This window comes from Saccopteryx leptura, chromosome 8 (assembly GCF_036850995.1).
Source record: "Saccopteryx leptura isolate mSacLep1 chromosome 8, mSacLep1_pri_phased_curated, whole genome shotgun sequence".
Taxonomy (NCBI): Eukaryota; Metazoa; Chordata; class Mammalia; order Chiroptera; family Emballonuridae; genus Saccopteryx; species Saccopteryx leptura.
Window position 1 is genome coordinate 19,603,741 of NC_089510.1, and position 26,180 is coordinate 19,629,920.

The 26,180-nt window shown below is 32.7% G+C and overlaps 1 protein-coding gene across 3 annotated transcripts in view; it reads left to right on the forward strand.

Annotated features, from left to right (window-relative positions):
* CADM2 (cell adhesion molecule 2) overlaps positions 1 to 26,180 on the forward strand; it is a 1,163,936-nt gene that overhangs the window by 188,520 nt on the left and 949,236 nt on the right. The gene's annotated exons all lie outside the window — the stretch shown is intronic.

A 26,180-nucleotide genomic window follows, 5' to 3' on the forward strand; every position in this document is an offset into this window, starting at 1 on the left:
GACACAGCCAGGAGAAAAGGAGGCTTCTGTGACATCTTAGTTGTAAAAAGACATGAATTTCATATACATACAATAACTTATAATTCTACCTGGAGCAAACTGAATCATATCGTTAAAAATTCCTTTTGTTTATCTTTGTCATATGATGGCTTCTGTTTTCCTTTGCAAATTAATCCTTATAATTAATTTTATTCTGATTTCTCAGCCTGGACTCATTATACCTTTAGGAATTAATTTAGTCCATATATTTTCTAAGGACAATCCTATGTATAAAACATGTTTGTTTTTTGAGACTCATTTAAGACTGATACTTTTATCATAACCATGATTTTTTTTTGCTCTCTCTTATAAATGTGGTCAAATACTACCTGTATTTTTACTGATATCTACTAGCTGCTTTGACTCTTTAAATTTATAATTAATAGTAAAGCTAATTGCACTAACAGTTTCTCAAACACACTAGTCCTATTTTAGGTCCTCAAGAACCACATGTTCCATATCCGTTTCCATAATGATACAGAACACTTCCATCATTGCAGGAAGTTCTATAGAATAGTGCCAATTCATATTATTCTTTTTGATTAATAATACAACTGAATTTTAAAAAAGATCTGTGTAAGTTCTTCACAACTCTGTGAATAGCAAAACTGAAACTAGACTCCAGATATTCTGATAACACGTAAGATGCTTTTTGAGAGTTCAGCTGACCCAGGAACATGAGTCATTGATAATGCTACATTTTCTACTTCATGTTTTTTATTCATTATCCCTACAACGTGGGAGAAAGTGTACAGTCAGGTTTATATACACAAAGAAAATAATTATTAGGAGCTCCAGAAATATATTTTAATTATTGGTTTATAAATATTTGAATAATTCTAGATTCTTCAATGTGACCTAAATATTTAATGGTGTTTCTTAAATATCTGCATAGTTTAATATCTCAAGAAGCTTAGTGGTGAGACATAGTAACATATGCAAGAAGGTCAAGTTTAATTTGTGTCTCAAAGGCCTTAGGATAGTCAAATACAACTGATGACTAGTCAGAGGTAAATGATATTAAGATGGACCACATACATATATGTCATAAATATATACCAATTCCTCCTCTTATCATATGGTGAGTCAAGTTTGGGATTAGGCCTCCAAAGATGTAAACATTTATAAGCCTCCAAATGAACCTGTTAAGGCTAATCATAGGGGTACAGTAGAAACAACTACATCTTGCTAAGAAATAAAAATAGAATAATGGAGAAGACCATTTATACCTGTTTACTTATAAATTTACTGGTGGAACCGAAATGATCATTATATTATAAATAGCTCATTTTCTATTAAGTTCCATCTCAAAAATCAGTTATGATTTGTCAGAGAGTATATGTCAGATATTGAGGCTTAAAATTAATTTACGTACCAGCGGAAATGACCTTCCTCTTTTACATGTGGTTCCAACTATAATTTATTTTTCTTTCTTAGGGTATGTGTTAATTTCCTATTGATATACCAAAACGCATGCATGCTCGAGTCAGGACACCATTTCAATGTTTGCACCACCAAAAAGATTGAGTTATGGTAGCTAAACACGGCATCTGTCAAAGAAAACCCTGTGCCTTATTTTTCCTGGAAATGGTTGGTAGTCCTCTTCAGTTAGGCAGATTAAAAGAATATACCACGAATCTTGCTTATTCAATAATCTTTAATTTTTTTTGTATTTTCATTTAATATTCATTGTTTGTCCTTCTTATCTCCATACTATTTGTATATCATTACAAATACAGGATAATGACTAATTTTTAGTTTGTTTCCTATTATTCACTAAAAGTATTTAAAAATTCACGTTCATTAAAGGAGTAGCTCAGCTCATTTAAAACTACATTGGAATTCACCTATTTCACCTAGCAATGCTGAATTGTTATGGTCTTCTCTCTCACTCTCCTTTTTTTTTTAAAGAGAGAGAGAGAGAGAGAGAGAGAGAGAGAGAGAGAGTGAGTCAGAGAAAAGAATAGATAGGGATAGATATACAGGAATGGAGAGAGATGAGAGAAGCATCAATTATTAGTTTTTTGTTGCGACACCTTAGTTGTTCATTGATTGCTTTATCATATGTGCCTTGACCGTGGTGCTACAGCAAACAGAGTAACCCTTTGCTCTAGCCAGAGATATTGGGTCCAAGCTGGTGAGCTTTTTGCTCAAGCCAGATGAGCCTGCGCTCAAGCTGGAGACCTCAGGGTCTCGAAGCTGGGTTCTCAGCATCCCAGTCTGACACTCTATCCACTGCGCCACCTCCTGGTCAGGATATTATTGTCTTCTCATATAAGTAGTTCTTAACCAGCATATGCGTTCTTATCAATTGCGGAGTGCCAGGGGAAATGATGCTGGAAATTTTCCCCAGACCATGTAAAAAATCTGTACACAAGATATGATCATGTATTTTTGTCAGATCTTCTCTATTTTTTCTCAAATACCCTGTGATTCCACACTTCATATAATTTGGCGAGATCATTAAAACCAATGTACTTGTTTCAAAGCTGGTATGCTTGTATTATGTCATTCCAACTCTAATTTTTAACTGGAGAAATACCTATAACAAATATTCCTTCTTTACCAGGAGGTTTATGGAGGAATATTTTGTTGATGTCTTTCAATTATTTAATCCATGTATCAAAATATAGCTTGGTCTGGTTTGAATAGGAAAGCATGAAAATTGATACGCTAGATTAAGTTATCCTTTAGGAAATACCTTTATATTTAATGTATTTATTTTCTTCTCTAAGAATATGTGAATTAAATAGCTGATTTATTCAGGAACTAGCTCAGGTGAGACTTGGGCTTCACACTAAGAGTTTTCTAACTGTAGATAATCTTTATTCCTGATCATTACTGTCTAAGGAGAAAATCAGTCAGGAGAGAGTCCTTAAGATAATGAAATACAAAGACAATGCATTGTTAAAACACATACTTGTATCAAGTCAATTTAATGTTGTAAACAAAATTATTAACATTTTAGTAAATACTTTATGGTTAAACTTGTCCCTCTCTTATACCTGCAGCTAGCCTTTACTTATAACAGTAACTAGTGTAAGACAGTGAATATTATGTATCATACTTTGCACAAGGGTTGAATGTATAAAATGTAGAAACATGGAACTTATTTTCTTTTATACTTCCATGGTGTATTCAACTCTGGAGAGAGTTTTAGCAGTTTTAAAACAATTATTATAGGTTTTAATAGATTTTGTTGGAAAATGTGATTAGATTTATTATTTAAAATGTGTAGGTTTCTCAATCTAAATACCTTAACAACTAAAATGTGGGTAATTGTGACCTTCACAATGACCTTATTTTTCATTGTAATGTAACTTTTAGAAGAATATGTTATTTTTCCCTTAAATCCTAACATTCCTATGTTCATAAACTGGGGTCATCACTCAATGGCAAGTTTATGTTTATAGTTGTCCAGTTGCCTATTTTTTTAACTAATTCAGGAAAGCAAAATATGATGAACCTCGTATAAGCAAATGATGTTCTTAAGGTAAAAAGTAGCACAGTGACTTATCAACAAGTATTCATCTACTTTATAGTGACTTAAAAGACATGTAAATCCTTTACTCATTCTTTTAAAAATCATTTATTAGGCAAATACTATTCTTCTTGTGCTATACCAGTAGGGATTAGAATGTTAAATATACAAATCATAAAATAAACAAAATAATGTAAAGACACATTAAAATGTAAAAGCAAATAAATATAACTCAATTTACATTTTCCCAATAGATTTGAAAATTTTCTAACATACAACGAAACTGCAAACTTTCAATCTATGTTGACCACTGCGTTTTTGCCTCTTACGTGAATGCAAGGCTCCTGATGTATGTTCTAATGATTTTTCAATTATCTCTATGATTAGGAAAATGTAGTTTTCTAGGGCATCTAGCTTTTTTCTGATTTGTTTCAAATTCAAACTAAGGTTACTTTCAGATCTTTTACTTTGAAAGATATGGTAAACATACCTGCCGTTAATTACAAGAATTGCATACCTAGTTTCTCCAAGAAAACACAACCTATAAACTTTGTTCGTGTGTGTGTGTGTGTGTGTGTGTGTGTATTTTTTGTATTTTTCTGCAGTGAGAAGTGGAGAGACAAGAGAGACAGGCTCCCACATGCACCCAACCAGGATCTACATGGCATGCCCACTAGGGGGTGGTGCTCTGCCCATTTGAGGCATTGCTCCAGTTGCAACAGGAGCCCTTCTAGTGCCTGAGGCGGAGGCCATGGAGCCGTCCTCAGCACCCGGGGCAACTTTGTTCCAATGGAGCCTTGGCTGTGGGAGGAAAAGGGAGAGATAGAGAGAAAAAAGGGGGGAAAGGGTAGAGAAGCAGATGGGTGCTTCTCCTGTGGCAAGAAATCAAACCCGGGACTTCCACATGCTGGGCCATTGCTCTACCACTGAACCAACTGGCCAGGGCCTTGTTCTTATATTTTTATATTGATTATCCAATTAAAGCAATTTGAATAAAAAGATGAATGTACAAATTTATATTGAATCCACCCTATATCTATCCAGCATTGAGCCTGATATAAAGCCTGACACCTTTATTTTACTTGTTCATTTATAATTCTTTTTATCAAAATACAGGAATAATATTTTTCTAGAACTGTATTTATCATCATGGTCAAAGTGGTTTTTTGACACTTATAGTGTAAAATTTCAAACTTTGTATTTTCCTGCTGTCTCAATATCCCCATGATCAGACTGTGAGCTTGCACCTCACCCAGGTAACCACAAGCAGAAGTTCTCCTTCTTGCTCTCCCTTGACTCTGACCCAGTGACATTCATACACACTAATAAAGTCCTCTTACGCATTTAGCTTGACCTGTGTCCTCCTCACCCCCATAAACATACCTGGGGCTCCTCCCATGTGGTCCCTTGTGTGGCTTGCTGCACATCCTTCTTCCAGGACCTGTGAAGAAAGTCCTTTATTTTCCTATCCTTTTCCAACTGGAATTTCTGCAGCTGTGTTTGACTGCTTCTTAAAGACCTCACAAGGGGTACATACTACCCTGTTTCTAATATAGCGTTATTAGAAAAACACTTTTTATTTATTTCTCCTATCCAAGATATATTTAAAACAAAGTTTATTTTAAACTGCAAAATAGCATTGTTTTCTCCATACTTTTACTGTAGCCTTAGCATTGTTAAAAAAAAAAAAAATCTAATTGCCGCAAAGATATATTGCCTCAGTCCTGGAAAATTTGCAAATAAGAACCAATGAAGTCTTCCGCCAATGTTTCCAGAAGAACATCCAAAGTATTTAATTAAGGCCAGTCCCTAAATAATATGTAAATTTAGTCCATCTAATATTGATGAAGTTAGATACAACATCGTGATTTATTATTTGGTACTTCTTCAATGTTTTCCAAAATAAAGAGATTAACTGCCCCTGTATAAAACAATTGGTTATATGGAATATTGTGCATAAAATAATTTATTTTTGTCCTAATATCACAGGGTATTTCAAATTAATTGTGGATACTTGAAATCTATTGTTTTCATATTCAGTCTTTTACCTTTTCATTTGCAGTCAATTTATTTGAACTCTTAGGTGTAACATTATTAAAGTATAAAATTTAATCATGATTCTTACAGGCAGTGGTAAAGAATTTAGTTTTGATATTAAAATAAATTTTATGCTGTTAAAATTACAAGAAATGGTCATAATTACATTCAATGAATATTTTAAGTTGAAAGTGCCTTTGACATTTGGAAATTATTGAGTTGTAAGGAAGCCAGATCAATAGGTAGGTAGAAAAATAAGAAGAATACGAGAGCATATAAATACAGTGGTTCCTTGTGTACCGCGAGGGTTAGGTTACAGAACCTCCTGTAAGGGGTGGAAACCCACGAGGTAGCAACCTTGTATTTATTTTATTGTTTATATATGTTTTAAGGTTTTATAAACCCTCCCCACACTCTTATAAAACTTTCCCACACTATTAACCTTTCCCACACTTATTTTGCTGCAAAAATAATTTTAAAAATAAATATATAAAAATACCTGTATACTGAAGAATACTGCGATATAGTGAAAAATCTGTGGTACAAAATTAGATATACTGTGGACAATTCAAAAATCTGCGATACAGCAAAAAGTGAACTGCGCTATGACGAGGGATGACTATATCTCTGTTCCTAAAATTATGCCCAAACAAGACACATTGAAAAAAATGTATTTGGTCCATGGCTCTGGCCAATTGACTCGATAGATAAGAGTGTTGGCCTGGTATGTACAGTCCCGGATTCGGCCTTTGGTCAGGGCACACGTGAGAAACGACCATCTGCTTCTCTTCCCCTCGCTCATCCATTGGCTCTATTGGTTCAAACATCGGCCTCAGACAGGAGTTGCCGGGTGTATCCCGGTGCATATGTGAGAGTCTGTCTTTCTATCTCCCCTCCTCTCACTTCAGAAAATGAAAGATATATATATTTGCTTTGTGAATTCTCACCCTTCACTGATCTATATTAAAGTGCTTAAAATATATAATAAATATTAATTTATATAGGACGTACTAGTTTTGAAATATCTTTTGTGGATACTCATAACATTCTTATGAGATGATAGGGACAAATGTTTTCATACATATTTTACAAATAAATAAATGGATTGACTACAAAATACCAGTCTCCATGTTGCTCACCTTACCGACATTACCACTGAGAGTCTCAATATTTCACAGACCGTAAGTAACTTACCGAAGCACGCTACTTTTCATTATTACAGAATAACCCTCTTGAAAAGTGATGATTTTTAAAGAATAATATAAGAAAAATGTTCATTTTTAGGCAAATGGTATGTTTTGTTTTGTTTTTTTTTTTAATTAGTGTATTGTGATTGAAGGATACATCCACGGATGCTTCCATTCTGTTGAATTATATTTTAAAATATTACATTAGTATTTAAAATAAGACTGGTTAAAAAAAACTCTAAACAGTAGAGACACACTAAATAATTAGATAAATAGGTTTTACAATACTAATAGTTACTTTAGAATAGAATTTGAAGACGAAGTTTACTATTTCGTATGTCTATCAAAAATACTTAAAGGATGATTTATTGTTTTAGAAATATGATGATGACTATGCTTTTCTGAAATGACAATGGATATATGTAGGCTATTTTTTTTTTTTTCTGTATTTGGAAACCGGGAGGCAGTCAGACAGACTCCCGCATGCGCCCAACCGGGATCCACCCAGTATGACCACCAGGGGCGATGCTCTGCCCATCTGGGGCATTACTCTGTTGCAACCAGAGCCATTCTAGCGCCTGAGGCAGAGGCCATAGAGCCATCCTCAGTGCCCGGGCCATCTTTTCTCCAGTGGAGCCCTGGCTGCGGGAGGGGAAGAGAGAGACAGAGAGGAAGAAGAGGGGGAGGGGTGGAGAAGCAGATGGGCATTTCTCCTGTGTGCCCTGGCTGGGAATTGAACCCAGGACTCCTGCACGCCAGGCCTATGCTTTACCACTGAGCCAACCGGCCAGGGTCCATGCAGGCTATTTTTTAAAAATCTTTATTTCATAAACAATTTTTCAGGAACATATTTGTAAATCACAGTCAAAGTGCATTTGTCCTTTTAATCAAGATATGTTGATTTCTAGTTTCTGGCAAGTTGACTAAACAGTTTTTTCTTTCAGTTTGGCTTTGGACTCATAGCACCTAATCACTGATGATAAGAACAAGGTGTTTCTGTGTCCAACTCAGAAAATATTTAACTCAGCCTGTAGAACCATTTACACATGAACTTCCCAAGTTGTGTCTGTGAATATAATGGAATGTTTTAATGAGAACCAGTTTCTCAGAAAAGCAGTGGGTTAATTAACTGGTACCTGGCAGGCATGAGCTGGCCTGGTCTTGAGATAGCAGATTCTGTTTACAAAATTAGCCCTTAGAAGATGTTCCTTGGGTGCATTTAGCTCCACACCTTACCTTCTTAGTGCTTTTGCATATAATCCAATAGTATATATTAGCGTTTAGGAATTAGAACCCTCTTATAATTATAAAGATACAATAATAAGTTATGTCTTACTTAAGAAGATGCCATCTAGATAACTTTCATTCATAAATGCCAAATATTCATCTGTAACCACACATAAGAAGAAACTAAACTAGCAGGTGCTTTTGAACTATTTTCAATGTAGCCTATATGGCATAGTATGTATATATAAGAATGTTTGCCAGGTAAAATGTCCTTACTATTGATTTCTAAGCAATTTTTCTCTGAGCTGCTTATATTAATAATACAATTAGTGTGATTTTAATAGGGTTAATTACACTTGTTTAATACTGAATATCTGTTTGTTTGTTTTTTTGTATTTGTCAGTTTAGTAAAACTTAAAATATGACCAAAATATCTTACTTACTTGCAGAAAATGCACAGTGAGTGACCTGGAATCATGACTCCTATCTTTCAACTTTGGTATTGTTATAAAAATAATTCTTGTTTCTCTGAATATCTTAATATCTTAGAATGAATGATTCCCATAACAATTTAATTCATAATATATTATTATTATTAATTTAAACAGTTTTGTCAAAATAATTGCTGAGGAGAACATTTTTTATTCATAAGTAAATGTAAAAATGTATGTAGGGAGGTACAAAACAACATGTGGTTCAGAAAATTTCACATGGTTAAGTATGTCAGCTCCACTTCTGTGAAACAAACCAAAAACATTTGGTTATAATACTTAAAACAATTTTAGAACAAAAAATTTACCAGTAATATTATATAGATTACAGGATTATAAAATTCACCTTCCATAATCTTTTTAAATGAAGAATCAACTTCAAAATAAAAGCCCAGTAACTAAATTCCTTTATTCATTATTGATCATGTAAAACCCTGGAAACAAGAACATTAACAAATTCAGAATTCTCTAGACTTTACTACTCCTTCTATAATGTTTACTACAATAAACTGTAATTATGTAGTTATGCAATGAGGGCTATTTAGATTTGCTTATCTATTGGTACAACAATATCATTATCATTCTGTAATGTAAACAGAAATTTAGACATTTTAAAAATATTGCTATCTTTAAATGTGTAGTGCTGTACAAGGGGATGCAAACTGGTGTCAATAAGTTTAAATGAGTGGACTTATGATATGAGTTTACAAGAACTTATCTACTAATAGCTGCCTCCTAGAAGAAGAGAAAGTGAATGGGGATTAATCAGTTGTAATAATTATAGTATCTTTTTCTTGCTGAAGAAGCATTCTTTCACAAACAATATTTCATAAAACTTTTTTACTTAAATATTTGGGTTTCTCTCTCAACATTTCATCAGTAAGAAACAAATGTCTATTAGGAAGCTATAATATTGGGTTTAGATCTCTAATTTTAAGTGCTTATTTCTGTTTAAACTATGTATCACCATATAAGAATGTTACCTAGTGTAAAAACATGTACTTTCCTCAAGTAAAGGGTAACTTAGAGATTTATAGCAATCAACAAATATTAACTAAAATTTATAGTTGCCATTTAAGTAATAGTGTATTTACTCATTGTTTATGTGGAAAATAGACTCTTATAAGGAGGAATACAGAGATGATGACAGTGATTGAAATGTTAGATTCATGCCATTCTGATTATCTTTATAATCACTTTTTTCAACTGTCTAGTAGAAGGTATGTAGATTATTCATAAGTAATTGAAAATTCAAAGGTAGAAGAATAAAACTAATAAAAAGGAACATCTGGAAGTGGTGTTATGAAGTGTGTAGTGGGATACATCCTAAAAGTATTGGGTTTCATGTTTCCTGGTAAACTAGAAGGATTAGGTGCTGAATATTGGATACGTGCATGGTTGCCTGAATGTGTGTGTGTGCGCACGCACTTGTTTTTAAACGGAATTACGGATTTCTCTTGTTATTACAAAGAGGAACTTGATGGTTTATTCATGCCACCTAAGACACCTTATGTTGCAAAAGTCTGGAAATATAGAATTGCACTCAGAAGTATTGTTATTCTTATTTTGTGTTCTAAAACTAATACATTCAATATGTTATTCTCAAAACTACAGACATCTTTATTTGGGTAGAATACATTGTTTTAGATTTAAATGTTTCTGAAAGCAGTAAATACAATATTTCTCCTTTTTTCAGATGATTAGATTCATTGTAATGTGTTGTTTGCTTTTTAAAAATTAACAGCTAGACCTGATGCTTAAGATTCAAATATATTTCACCTCATACTATATCTTCACATTAAAGAAAAACTGATGAAGCGTATTATGTATGAATGCAACTAACTTTAAGAAAATAAGTCAACTAAATTTCAACAAGCATTTGGATGAATAATTACCATAAAAATGCAATTTTATATTTAACTAGGCCACTACAGTCTCAACCCACTCTTTGTATTTAAACTCAAATTTATAAACACATAAAAACACAATCTGAATATATTATTTGGAAATTTTGTATCATATATATTGTGAATTTAGTTTGCATTGTAGCAACATTAGCATATTGTTATTATAATATGCAACATCTTTTATATTTAATAAATTATGCAAATAGGACACTTCCCACAATTAAGTACCAACAGCAATTAATAAAAAATACAAAGACCTCAATCTATTTCATAACACAACTGTGAATTATATTGGGGTATCATAACATGGAAGGTTAAATAATTAATCTAATCTACCCAGAATGGCTTTGGAATTGTTTTGGTTTTACTTTCCTGAGGGTATGACACATCATTAAGATACAGTTAAATCAATGAAGTGAATTTCTTTTAATCTATATGCTCAAATAAATGAACAATTGGGAATTCTTAATTTCTAAAACTCAGAAAATTTAGTTATTAAAAAATTAATTAAACCATTATGAAGAAATATCATTTTATAATCATTTGCATCTTTACACTTTTAGTGAGATTATTTTATTGTCAATAATATTATTAAAATAATATAATACTGACTATATAATTTTAAAGTTAGAAGATATTTAGATTGCTTTTAGAATATCAATTTTAGCTGAATCTCTAATGTACAATTGCAAAAAATTGTTAATAAATATTTTGGGGAAATATATGTATTAAATCTTTTATTTTTGTTATAAAATATTCAAATACAGACTGATTAGTGTCTTTTAATCCTGTAGTATACGTCTAAAGGTTTTTCAGTCTTTTATATGAATATGCATTTATATAAACAGATTAAAAAGAAGATAGGATCTTTTCCATATTGACCTCCCTTTGCAAAAAGAGCAGGTCTAATTTATTTTCATAAATCACAAGGTGAAGTGGATTTTGGTTTCTGGTAATTCAGCAGGTAGAGTCAGAATTCCTCAGTGAGTCGTGACATTGTTTTCAGCTGTTCTTTCCTTTGTTGTATTCTGTCTCCTGCAGGGAAAACTGCACCAATCCACTTTATCTGCAGTGTCATGAGATATATTTTTATACTTTATTCATTATATATTTCTAATAATGGGTTACACAGACTTTTCTCCAGAGTGGGAAAGGCATTGCTCTTAGAAATGACATAAAATACTCCAAGTGGTAAGATAATACAGGCAGGACTCAGTAATTCTCTAGATGTTTCCTGTAGGAGTTTTTTTGTTTGTTTGTGTATATTATTATTGAATGCTTCTCACTTTATCTTTCAAATAGAGTTGGCATATGGGGTTAGTTATTTATTGTCCATAGACTATAAGGCAAATATATCAAGTGAAACTAAATTTTTATATTTAACAAGGTATTTTTTTGTTTTAAATACCTTTTTGTATTGAAGTAATGCAATTTATGCTTGCAGTTGTTGCTGTATTTTACTAAACCTAAATTTTCAATTATAGGGACAAAAATTTGGGGTGTCACTTGTAATGGGTAAATATAATTTGTTAAAATAAATAGTGAATTTCAAAAACTACTTGTGTTTATATATTCCTATTCTTCATATTAATCTCAGCATCCTGGAAGTAACAGCCCAGCAGGATGAAATACCCGGATCCTAGAATTGAGTCCAGTTGCACCACTAATTAATGCCTTTGTATTCCCGTAGCTTTAGTTGCTTCCTCTAAGTAAAGGAAACTAGGAAGCTATAGTTTTTAATTGTTTTCTAGTCTGCCTAGTTGTTGTTTCTTTACTGTGCTTTTAGGAAGCTAATGGTAAAATGGCAGATGGCAGAAGCAATGGAAGTAACAGGTCAAGTCTGAAGTGTGCATATTGAGCTCAGTACAAGGAGAGTACCGTATCCACCACTGGTGTCCATTTGTGCTGCACGATTATCTGTGTGGTCAGAATGTGAGCTGTAAGTACACACATAGAATTATCCCCGCTGTTAGACCTTCTGAGATAATATTGGTGTTCCTGTTGATCTTTTAACATTTTATTCCCTTAGAAGTCCTATAATAAATTTATTTATTTATTTATTTCAGAGACAGAGAGTCAGAGAGAGGGATAGATAGGGACAGACAGAAATGGAGAGAGATGAGAAGCATCAATCATTAGTTTTTTGTGTTGACACCTTAGTTGTTCATTGATTGCTTTCTTATATGTGCCTTGAATGTGGCCTTCAGCAGACCGAGTAACCCCTTGCTCAAGCCAGTGACCTTGGGTCCAAGCTGGTGAGCTTTGCTCAAACCAGATGAGCCCGCAATCAAGCTGGCGACCTCGGGGTCTTGAACCTGGGTCCTCTGCATCCAGTCTGACGCTCTATCCACTGTGCCACCACCTGGTCAGACCCTCTAATAAATTTAATTAAAATGTCATTACGAAGGACAGTGTATGAATTTACTCTCTCTATATATACACATTTTAATAATGACAAAACTGTCTCACAAACACACACATACACCATGTATTGTTTTCCTGTCCGTCAAGAGAATGAGATCTTTGGTAATTTCTTGAATTATCCAAAGCCATAGCTTTCAGTATACCATGAGAGACAAGATAATTCAAGTTTATGAGAAGTTTCATTTAAATGTCATACTCTGGCTTTTGAGTTATTTCTTTGTATTGGTCAATATTTATTTGTTTATAATTACATTACTTTAGAGTTGGTACATGCTAACTTCTTATCTCACAGTACCTGTGTTTTATAAGTTTATACAACTGATAAACTTTTATTGCTTTATTGTTTTTAATATTGTGAGTTTTGATTTGTAGTTCAAATCATAATATTTTATTATGTATATTTTATTTAGGAGAGCTATTGGTTGCCATATACAAAAACTACCAGAAGCTTAAGGATAGCATGAATAAAGCTTCATCAATAGTCAAAATAAAATAAAGTAAAAATATAAGAAGTAAAAATATAATTTGGGCTGTGATATCAAAGGTGAACAAATGAAGAATTGTGTAAGGCATGTGGCAATTTTAGTAAAAATGAGAAGGATTTACTACATATAATTTTTTTTCAAGGATAAATAACCGTATGAGAAGAGAGAAACATCTTGCCCATAGAGTGATGGAAGGAATGTAGGAAGAACAAGACAGCAGTGGGCAGGTGTCTGGAGATGGAAGAGGACAGTGAAACGGGACTGTGCAGAACAGATGATGGTTGAGATTCAATCTGGAGTTCATGACCAGTGATAAGGGCTTTTAGAAGAAGGTCATAAACATGTAATTGCCCAATGATGAGATGCCACAAACCATGCTTATAGCTAAGAATCAGGAACCAGAAAATCAGGTAAAAAATGTAGGCTCACTCTTCAGAAGCTCCATATATTGCCTTTTAAGATTTCCACTTTCCCAGATTTTGTGTGATGTCATGCATAATTATAGAACAGTTACATACATGCGTAAGATTGTGTATACATCCTTGCAAATATTTTTGTGCATCATATTAAGCACAATTATCCTTATCCAGTGTAACTAGGATTCACTAATCTTTTTGAGATGTAAAAACTAGAAAAATTATTGTTAATGCTAATACAGGTTAAGACATATTAAATTATTAAACAGTAACTTTTTCTTGTAAGAAGGTTCTAAGGATAAGACAGATATAGTTTTTTAACATGCATTCCCTAAGTCAACAGGAAATTAAAAAAAAAATTACGGGAGAAAGGAAGTTACAGAGTAAATAACATGCATAACTCTACCTAAATATATAAATTGGTGATATATATTAGAATAAGCATTTAAAACACAGCTGTATTCTCAACCACTTTTTTAACACTGTCCTTATAAACCCTGTCATATGTTTATAGAAAAATGCCTGGAAATATTCTACGTGCTTTGTAAACATTCTCTCACATAATTTTGCATTGATCCTAAGGTAGCATTAATACCTTGAGGTTTTCGTTGCTTAAAGGGGTGAAATAATTTGCTAAAATTCACATATCCAGTGAATAGAATGTTATTTAGAGAGTTTGGACTTAGACCGGGCAGTTTCTTTGGGTCAGATGTCCTTTCAAATTTGTTGCTGCTTCTCTGCTGTTTGTCAGAATATCACAACTTGTCTTTACGCTGGCAGAATTTACAGTCTTTTTTTTTTTTAATTAGCAAATTATAGTTTTCGGTTATCTTAATTAGCTGTTCTCACTCCTTAGGGGTGTGGAAGCCAGAGTCTTGTCTACCTCTGTTCTTGAGAGCACCCTGGTTGCTGCTGAAAGCACTTTACATAAAATGCATGATGTCTAATCCATATCTGTCATCCTGATTCTTTGACAAATATAGGTAAATTCATTCAGGGATGAGATCCATGGATTCCATAGAATTCAATCTGTCATTTCCCTCTATCTGGCTTTATCTTCTTCAAAACACTAGATTTCATGTCAGAACTGGTTATTTTATTTAATGCATTGAAAGAAATTAGCTGAACATTCTTACTGAGCAGCATATAGTTTTCAAAAGCTCAGAATTTGGAGCCAAAATGCTTGGGTTTGAATCTCAGTTCTACCAATTGCTACCTGTAATTGGACAAACTACTTAAACTGTTTATGCCTCAGCTTTCTAAAATCTCTTAAATTGGCATAACAATAGTACCTGGCCAGTTGAATAAGATTCGTGAGGATTATGTACGGAACCCACGTAAAATACTTAGAACAGGGTGTCACATATAAAAAGCACTGTGAAAAGATTTGTTCTGTAAGTACTACTGAGGCAGTAGAAGTAGTTTAATATCGGGGGAAATGCTTTCTGGAAACTACTGATATGCTTGGACGAAAACGTCTTACTTTTTTTCTCATCAGTAAACCCTATTACATATCATATTTTAAGCATAAAAATATACTTTTTTAACTACAAGTCTTTCATAACAGCTGTAACAGACTTCTACTTGTTTTCTTATTACAGCATATTCTCTAGAACTATGTATAGAAAGAGATATACTAATAAATATAGTATAATCCTCCATCAGATAAAATACAATTCTCTGGAATTCCCCTGGGCCTCAGAGTCTCTTGTGTTTTGGGCAATTTAGTACCTTTTCACATCTCTCTCTTTTTTAATTTTTTTAACATTTCTGATTTTTTTTTTATTTTTTAAGAGAGAGAGTAAAAGAGAGAGAAAGAGAAAGAAAAGGAGGGGAGGAGCAGGAAATATCAACTCCCATATGTGCCTTGACCAGGCAAGCCTGGGTTTCGAACTGGCAACCTCAGTGTTTCAGGTTGACAATTTATCCACTGTGCCACTAGAGGTCAAGGCACATTTTCACATCTCAATATAGCTACTTCTCTAGTCCTGTCATCACCTGCTTCCTTTGGCAGATGATATGGTTACTTGCTGTGTCTGTACAGTCCCTGCTGTACAACTACCAAATCTATTAACAACCCCTAACTTTTAGTGGCTTAACTCACTGGTTATTAATTTGTTGCTTACGTCAGATTGCTCAACATGGATTGGAAGACAAATCTGTTTATTTTATCCATTGTGGGACCCCAGCTCCTGAGACCCCGCTTAGCATGTATTTTCATGCTTTCTCCGTTATCTCTGTAGAGGGAAGAGGGTGTTGAAGCAGGGGAAGTTCTTAAGCTACTGGCAAGAAGAAACTCATCACTTCTAATCGTGTTTCCTCAGCCAACACAAGTCACACACTTTAAAGGCAGAACTAGAGTACAACTCTATCTGTCAGAAGAAGGGATTTTGGACCTGCCCTCATGACCTTCATACCAGGAACAATCTCATCTTCTCTCTTACACTGTGCTCTTAGCTGCTGAACCACACCGGCTTTTACATAGAGCTTTCTGATCAAAGGAATACATACTGTGCACCAATCAACAATACATCAACTCTTGATTTGAATGGGGACTGTTTTTCTTAACTGCCATTTGCTTTACTAAGCAGGCTTCACATTCACAGAAGTGAACATAGGAATGAAGAATGGACAGTATCCAAAAGGATTTGGTGCTGGCAGAGAGCTTCTTAGCACAGTGAATACATCTGGGAACATTTCTCCCACCTTCGTTGCTTACAATATGTATATAATTGCCATGGATATCTTTGGATTATTTTTATTGAAATAGTTTAAATGGTTAGAGACTTTTAGTTATTATGCAGAAGAAAATGAACTAATTATTCCCAATGAGTTAAAGCGAGGATAAATTGAATCAAATTTAGATGATGATCTACCTTTCATCCCTGTGAAATGAAGAATCATAAACTATGAACCTTTTTAACTGAATCTCTTCATGGAAAATGAATAGGGCATGGCAGAGTCAATCTGTTAATTTTGGCTATATTAACCAGGCATGAGAATTCCTGCACAGTCTCTCAGAGTTGATATCAATCAGGCCGCTGACCTTAATGAACAGATTGTCCACCAGTCAGTAGGGTTTGCTGAAGTGTAAAGGAGAAGATTGGGTTTTGTGTGTTTAGAAAGTAATTATTTTTCCAATCTAGCTGATTATATCATTTGATAATATATTTAAAAACATATTACTTGTTATCTTAGCATACATATTGTAAATTCTTTCAGGGAAGAGATTACAATTACAGGCCAAGAAATACTAGCCAATAGTGAGCAAAATAAAAGTATAAAAACAGGAAAAGATTGACAACTTATATGATAAAATATTTTTTAGTTTTAGTATTATAAAATATTTTAAGAAAAAAATTTAAAAGAATTCTGTGAAATGTGTATAGAAGTATATGTATATATATAGTGTCATTTTTAATTGTATTTATACATTTACAAATATATAATAAATTATAAATAAATTTGAGAGAATTTCTTCATTGTTTATTTTTACCTAATTTCTAAAAAGCATTGGTTGTGGTGATAAGAACTTTGTATTTTTAAAAAAGCACAGTGTTGGGTAAAAAAAAAGGTTTACAGTTGGAAAATAATATAATAATTGTATGAAAAATAATATAATAATTAATTATTAACAATACCATAATACACTGTTTCACATACAACTGTAAACCTACTTTTGCCCAAACCTTTATTTTTCAAACTATTGTTTATGTTTCAAGAAAAGTCCAAGGACCAAACTCTAACTTCTATCTCTATGGTCTAAATTGTAAATCATCATCTTTGTCCTGGAGTATTGCCTTAAGTGACAATACCTTAAGTGGCAACCACTTCATAAGGGGTTTGACCTGTTTCTACCTTTTCCTTTTTCAGTTTATTTTCAACGTTGCAGCCAGTATTTTTATGATAAAATGTAAGTCAGGACATGTAATAACGTGATTCAAGCTCTCCAAAGGTTCTCATTTCACTTTAAGAAAATCAAAGTCCTCTCAGTGGTCTCTCATGCCCTACACAATCAGACTGCTTCTGCCCTCTCCTCCAGGTAGGCCTCCTGCCCCTCTGTGCTCAGGTCCCTGGTCTCTGCGATCCCAGGAGCACAGCTCAGCTATGTCTTCATTAGGCACTTTGCACTTATTGTTTGTCGGTTAGGAGTTTGTTCTTCATTTGGATTTCTACTGCACCAAAAATGTTTCAGGGTCTTATTCAAAAATACTCTCCTTTTTCAGACGACCCTCCTGACACATTCTAACATCACTTCTTCTCCTTAACAGCTTTATTTTCTATTGCACTTTTGACTAACAAATTCTGTTCCACACAGACAAGCACACACACACACACACGAGCTTTCTCACTTCTCTAAATTATAAACTTCGTGAAAGCATGCTTTGTTTTTCTGTTTTATTCAATATTGTATCTGCATTGTATGGAATAGAACTTTGCAAATGTTGTTCTTATTCTTGAGTAAATGCTCTTGCTTGAAGATCAGGGAGTCAAAGATGTTTCCTTTATTTGACTCAAGAAATCCATTATAAGTGATTTGAAATATCAACCATAAACATCCTAATTACTGCTAAAATGTTAAGATAGGTGTCAATAAAAAATGTGGAACCATAATTGGAGAGCAAACCTTTTCATAACCGATTAAGAAGTTCTCAATTCAAGGTACATGTAATCTTGGGAGTACAAGATCGTGCCCAAGTGTGTGCCAATCCTCAGGATAAGCTTTGCACATCTTTCTATAGAAATGAATTTGACCCTAAAATATAGGGTTTTGCATAAAATTGGCCAGTGAAAGCCTATTTCCAATATAGATTGTTTTCTGTTCTGTGTTATGGAAGAAATTTTGTGGATATTATTGGAAGCATTGCTTTAATACACCATATAGTTTTTGACTTTGAATTCAGCTTATATCAATAAATGTTTATTTGGTTACCTACTATGGATAAGAAAATCAATGCTGCAATTGCCAGATTACTTTAATTACCCTATTTCCTTATATAATATTATAAAATATATTGTGCTTATTTGGTCAAGCTCTTAATATATCATGTACATATTAGTCACTATATGTCTCATTTACCCAACTATCTATCTATACCAGGTTACCTGTGTTTTAAATGAAGGAGAATTTCCTTTTTTTTTGGTATTCTGTGTCACCTAGTATTTGTGTATAGAACAACTGATATCCTGTATTATTTTCAATTTTACATGGTGTACATAGGGACTTTGTCAAATACACTAACTTTCATGATTATCATAAACTTTGAAAAAGAATATAAAGTAGGAGATAAAATTAATGTTAAAGACCATAATTATTTTGTATTAGTGTAGTCTTATCAACTATTGGCTTAATAGGCAAGAGGATTGTCCCAGTCAGGTTCAATAATGTAGGTGAGTAGAAATAGTGGAATGATATAATTTAAATTTATTTATAGTCAATTAAATCTATTTGTAATAATTAACATTTTTGATTGTGAGGATGCACATGAAAATAAAGAAATGTAGGATGCTTCACACTACATGACCTTCTTGATAAATTTAATTTACATGCAGCATATAAATTTTTCCCGTTATCAACCTAATGTATTGAATACCCAATACTGACATGACAATAGACATTTTGTACCAAAGAGATAGACAAACATTAAATAGAACAGTAATTTCAATTTGGCATAACAGGTTAAGTATATATAAACATTAAAGATTAATTCTCTGGTTTCAATTTCCAGTTTGTTACTCAGCAGTTGTAAGACTTTGGACAAGTTTTCACCTCTCTTTGTTTTGGTTTTCTCATCTGAGAAGTGAGCTATATATTTATCCTTCTTAGGATTGCTTGTGTGTCGATACCTGTAAACATTTGTAGAACTGTGGCTGGCATGTACTATCTCAATAACTAGACTAATTGATATTTTGCATATGGTGGGAAGTAAGACCACAATTTTAGTCTTAATGCATGGGTAACCACTTGTCCCAGCCTCAATTTGTGAGTAGTTTCCCTATGCCCAGGTCGGTTCAGTGCAAATTCTATCATACGTTCCAGTTACATTCATGGGCGTGTTTCTCTCTGGGCTTTATTCTGTTATTTTGCTCAGTATAGTTATCTCTTCCGAAGTACCACAAGCTGGAATCACTGCAGGTTTATAGGAAGCCTTGATGTCTTGCAGGGTCATATCTTTGCAAGGATAAGAATAATCCTTTTGCAAATTAAGGAGCCCTTCCTCTTCAGAAGTGTCTTGGATATTCTTTGGGCACCCTATCCTCCATTTCTCAGATACTGCTTTCCAGCTTTGCTGTGTGGGGCAGTGGGGCAGAGAGAGAGGGAACTGGCTCCCCTTTGATTCCAGAAGTGCCACAGGAACTGTCCGTGCAGTGGCTCTTTAATTAGACACTCCTTTAAAGTATTATATATAGTAAGCATAGTGCTGAAAGTAGATATCCGTGTTTCAAATAGTGGAACTTTTAAAATTATATTTTTAAGTAAGGCAACTAAAGATTTAATAAATAAGACATTGTAAATGTTTACCATGAATGTTTTTAGTAACCTCCACTTGGTCCACATAATTTAAATCACCTGTTTATGATTCTTTATAATTAGTCTCAGTATGTTAAATAGCAAACCAACTCATATCCACAGTATTACAGCATCACAGTGCTCTCAAACACAAACTATCTCCCCCTTTATTTTCTCAGTGTCTTACCAGTGGATGTTGGTAGGTTAAATTTTCCAATAACTAGAAAGAAGGAACATGGTCTTTTCTGGTATACCAGCACGTATATCCCACTGAAGGTTAAGGTTAACTTAATTTCTTACTTCAACTGAAAATCAATCCTTCTATTCTTTTGTCATAATCCTATCAACTACGTAGAGAAACTATTCTATTATTGAGTTATATTTGAATTTGAACAGGGAATTAAATTTTAGCTTTCAGAAACTGAAAGGTTTTATAGGATGACAGGATCTTTTTGTCTGTATTTACCTTAATATTAGTGACCCTCGGGTACCAAAGGGGTACACATATGGGGGCTTTGCTAAGAATACAGAGCAGCTGGAGAGGAAGGTGGGGGTATATGGGTTTGTTTGTTTGTTTGTTTTTTGCTGCAGGGAAATGGTGTGCAAGATCTTACTAAACTTTTACAGATTGAAATACTGCCCTTTAACAGACATTTAAAATGTAGGAGTTAATAATAAAATAACCACTTATATTTATGTGATAGTTTTTCTTTAGTTGCCAGAGATTTTTTTTTCCATTGAAAAGCAAATACTTTCCTTATTAAGTTATAACATGGTTAACATATAGGTGTTGTACTTGCTCTTACCAATGTCTAGAGATAGGATTTTAAGTGAGTTTATTTGATGAAACTCAGTCCATTAAGAAAATCAGATGGCAAATAAACTTCATAGAATGCAATGTGGATACACCCATCTAATTATATGAAAGGACAAAGTTCTCCTCTGTTTATTGAGGGTAAACTAACATCTTGACATGGGCCTTCTTTGAATTTAATGAGCAGAGCAATGATAGATTAGCACACAGGGATGTAACAAGGAACAATGAATCTGGGCATGAAAGTATACACTAGTATCCAGATCGATGTCTCTGATTTGGAGAGCTCCATAGACATTGCTCAGTTAACTGTAGACAAATTCTTCTCTTGTATCATTTAATTTTGAACTTTTACATATTTACATTCAGACTAAACATAGACATATAACTAATTTACTATGAACATATTTTACATTGTTTCACATAATCATTTGTATTGTTAAGGTCTCTCCAAATCGATAGACCTCAAAATAATTTGCTATGATCATATTATAGCCTGTCATCAAACTAAGACTTGTTATTAACAATCCTAGTGTTATTTACAGTTCATACTATTTAAAGTTATATAATATACACTTTATATAACTAGTTAATTAGAACCTCAAGTGTCATTCCAGAAAGGGAATTATTGTAACAAAAACTATACTCCATAAATAAAAATGGACACACTTTTTATAATTTTGACCAAATCATTTTTCAGAAAGTTTTAAAATTTGAAATTATTTTTGGCAATTTAACATTTCTTAAATAATCATTAAGATGACTAAATATAGATGAATGTGGTATGTAGATATCTTTTTACACAGTCACATACATACATGCCTCTCTCTCTCTCTCTCTCTCTCTATATATATATATATATATATATATATATATATATATATATATATATATATGAAGATTGGAAGTTCAAATGGCATCTGAATATTATTTAATTTAGTAAAACTGAGATCAAATATGACTTACACGTTTAATGTCTTCTTTATTCTGAATGAGGGTTTTCACTATTTTCAATGTTTTATGTTGTTCAATAAATCAATCTAGGAATTGTTTTTTACTCTTATTAAGTTTATTTTTATCTTGAAATTATTTATATACTTCTCTTTCTTGTTGTTTCATTTCTGTGGCTTTAATTTTCTCATTTAACTTTTTACAACATGTGAAATTTACTGTCATAAATATAAAATGAGAATCTAATTTTATTTTTAAATGAAGCGAATTTTCTTATCAGAAAACAAAACTTTGCTTTTCTCATTGGTTTGCAGGCTTCTCTAGTTTGTGTACCACATGCACACACATATATATATATATATATATATATATATATATATATACACAGACACATCAACCTCTATATATAGGATCATCTCTAAGATTATCTAGTGGTTGCACATTTCTGTAGGTTTAAAACAGATAAAACTTTATAATATGGAATCCATCTTATTCATGATCCTTTACAGAAATATTTTTGGGTAATATCAAGATATTTTTGTATTAACGGGATATTTCTCCAGTTTATTCTTTCAGATAAAATTTAGAAGCATTACTTTAAGTTAAAAATACTCAATTGTTATTTTCTCTAAGCTTGCACAGATTCTACAAATTTGTTCTCAAAGAATTGACATTTATATAATAATTAGTCTTCCCATGTAGGAATAAACCTCTGAGGAATTACATAACTAGCTAAGGAATTTAATAATTGAAAGAAGTTCACATCTAGTGGGAAACAGAGGAAATAAATATTACTTCTGTCCTGAATGTAAAGTGAAAATGATTGAGTAATCTGTACCATATCTTTAACATGAACCGTAAATTATTAGCCAGTTACCTGTTTCTGTGGACTAAGTATGTCTCAGAATTAAAGTGAATTTGTAAACTTGCAGGACAAATGCATATCTCAGTAAAGATATTTATTTGTTTGTTTGCCTTGGCCCCATTAAATATAATACAGATGAAATATAAATTCTATTGGTTCTAGTCTGTTATAGAAACTATGCTTTCCTGTGGTTTTTTTTTTTTATATTGATCACTTTAGCTGAACCAGAAAACATTTTACATCACAGCTCTTATTGATTGGTTTTGCTGAAATGAATTTCAGTATGTTCAAGTTTTAAACATTTGCTGTGGAAAAAAATTTGAACATAAGTTTTCAACGATGTAGCTGGGAAGATTGGAGGGCCAGGGTTCAAATAGCTCCTTATTCCAGATTTATTGTTTATGTAGAGTCTGGAAGAAGGTCACAAGGGATGCTCCCTCCTGTATCCATATTGCAAAGAGATGTTGTGTCCTGTTCATTTCCTCTGGAATCTCTACCAGGTCTGGGATTCCCGCTTATGAAGCTTGTTAGCATGCTATTCCTCTAAGTTCAGGGCATCCACTATTTCATGGTTTAACAGCCTACTAAATCCTAGGTGAATTACACAGAATATGTTCTCAATAATCTGGTTTAATGAACAAAAATAAGTAGATAGGTAGATAGATATAGATGATAGATAGATGATAGCTACATGATAGATGATAGATAGATAGATAAATAGATAGATAGATAGATGATAGATAGATAGATAGATAGATAGATAGATAGATAGATAGATAGATAGATAGATAGATAGATAGATAGATGGAGGAGAGATAGATTCAGGAAAATGCATGTAGGATGTATTTGCTGAAATGAAAAGTCATTAGAATGTTTATGAGTCAGATTGTTGATACTGAAAGGAAGGTGGGTGTGGATATATTTATCAAGATGCTGAATAAAACTAAATAGAAAAACTAACTTTATTTTTATTCAATGCTATTTGTTGCACAAATATTTAATGAGCTCATTATATGAACAAGGTATGTTTTAATTGATAGTCATTTAGCAGTTTACATGAGTGATTTCCTGCTTAGATTCAGAGTTGGGGGCAGGGTCTTACAGTTTAGTCTTAGTAGGTCTTAAAGTCTGTGTCATGAGGATGAGAAGAATAAATGTATGATCAAGGAAATTCTCCAGGAAAATATGTATATTGTAAAACTTGAGTTTGGCTATGTGCAAATAATCCTAATGACAAGGATTTATATAGATCCTCTCCCAATTGTTTCTGAACCTCATGAAATCTACAGATCATGTATCACAGAAATGTATACTTGAAATCAATATGAACTTATTAATCAATGCCACCCCAATAAATTCAATTAAAAATATATGAAAATAATATGTAATATATCCCCATGCTCCAGTTCTTCCAAAATGAGAAATTTTGTATTTTAAAACATAAAGACTATTAAAATACTTCTTCATTTTTTCCTTTACTTTTAATTATTTCATTTAATTTTTATGGACATCTGTATTTATGTAATAGCTTAGAGGTAGTTTTTATATGTTGTCAAAAATGCATGACATTAACAGTACCAAAACATTCATAGCAGTACTGGTGCATGTATTATATGTGAAGAAATTGCTACTATTAAGTGAATACACACAAAATTAATTTTGTCTTTGGATTTATTTGCCTTCTTTCCTTATATATGCTTATTACATATATAATCTTGAGATATCTATGTAAAGGTGAACTGGCTTATGATGATAAAGAATAACTGATAGATACTGACAGTATCATAAAATAATTAGTTACTTTATGGTGTTGTCTTTTTCAAAGAGTTTAAAAAGTTGTTGTACAGGCAATTTCAGGATATAGTTAATAATTTCTTCCTCCAACGGAGAGGAGATATAAGGAATATTGAGCGATATCTGAGTAAATATTTGCTTTCTTTTCTGATTCTAGCCCTTGCCCCCAATCAACTGTCAGACACAGATCTTATTTCAGAATTCTAAATACCCAGTAGCTGTCCATCCGGGAAATGCCTGGCCTCACTGAATCCAGTATTTCAAGTTTCCTCTTTCTTGATAGGAGTGGTATAGGAACACATCTCCTGAGGCTTGTTCAGAATGTAATCAGGCATGTCTTGATTTGTAGAGGCAAATCTCTGCAATTGCTTTATTATTTCTTTTAAAATGAGAATCTGCCCCAAATGAATAGGCACATTAGGATGTGCCCTTACTAGGGGATTTATCTTTCACATATTTAAGCATGGTATTTATACATTATTATTTTTGTGAAATAGTACATTTGACATGAAGTATTTATTTTCATTTAATGACTACCTTGCTTCCAAACTTGGCAAGAGCATACGAGATTTTTTTCAACAAAGTGTTTTATATAGAAGTAATCATGTGCTATCTTTAATATTGTATTACCTCTCTGTCTCTTTCTTTCTCTCTCACACACACACATACAACCCACACACACATGTACACACATACAACACACACACATGCACACACACACATACAACACACACACATGCACACACACACACAACCAAACTAACAAAACGAAACAAAACAAATAAACCCAAACACATATTTAATATCAATATCACATAAAGTGGAAAATATTGAAAAGTACCTAAAAGTCCAATGATCAATAGCTACACGATAAAAAGTCCAATATATAAAGAGACTATTTTTTAAAATATTTAATCTGCTAACTGGGGACTATAAAAAGCTATCTCACCAGTTTCATAATTTTATTTCTAGCTCATTTAATCAGAGCTCTTGAATTACAATTATCTTAGCATATATGCAAAACACATCATAAATGACAGATGTTAAAATACTACATCCCTTTCATGAAATGATACGGCTTCTGCAAAGTTTATTTAGTCTATAAATATAGTCACAAATCTTTAAAGGGAAGTATTTAATTAAATATTTCTAAAATGATCTAAGAAAAATGTAAGAACTTAAGAGTGAACTTTTAAAAGAAGTCCCAAAGTATTTTAAAAATAATTCCTAATGCTTAAACTTATATTGCTTCAGGTATTATTTAATAAATTTGCAAGAGACAAATAAATGCTTTTTTAAATACTGATTTAATATATGCTTAAGGTTATATAATTGCAATGTGTTTCATCATAGTGACATATATTTCCAAAAGCAAAAAACAAATAAACAAAAAATACCCCTTCTAATTTTTTTTTTTTTAATTCAGTGAGAGGAGGGTAGGCAGAGACAAACTCCTGTATACCCTCGAACTGGGATCCACCAGGCTAGTCTACTGGGGGGGGGGTGCTATGCCCATCTGATATTCTGTTGCTCAGCCATCTAGCTCTTCTT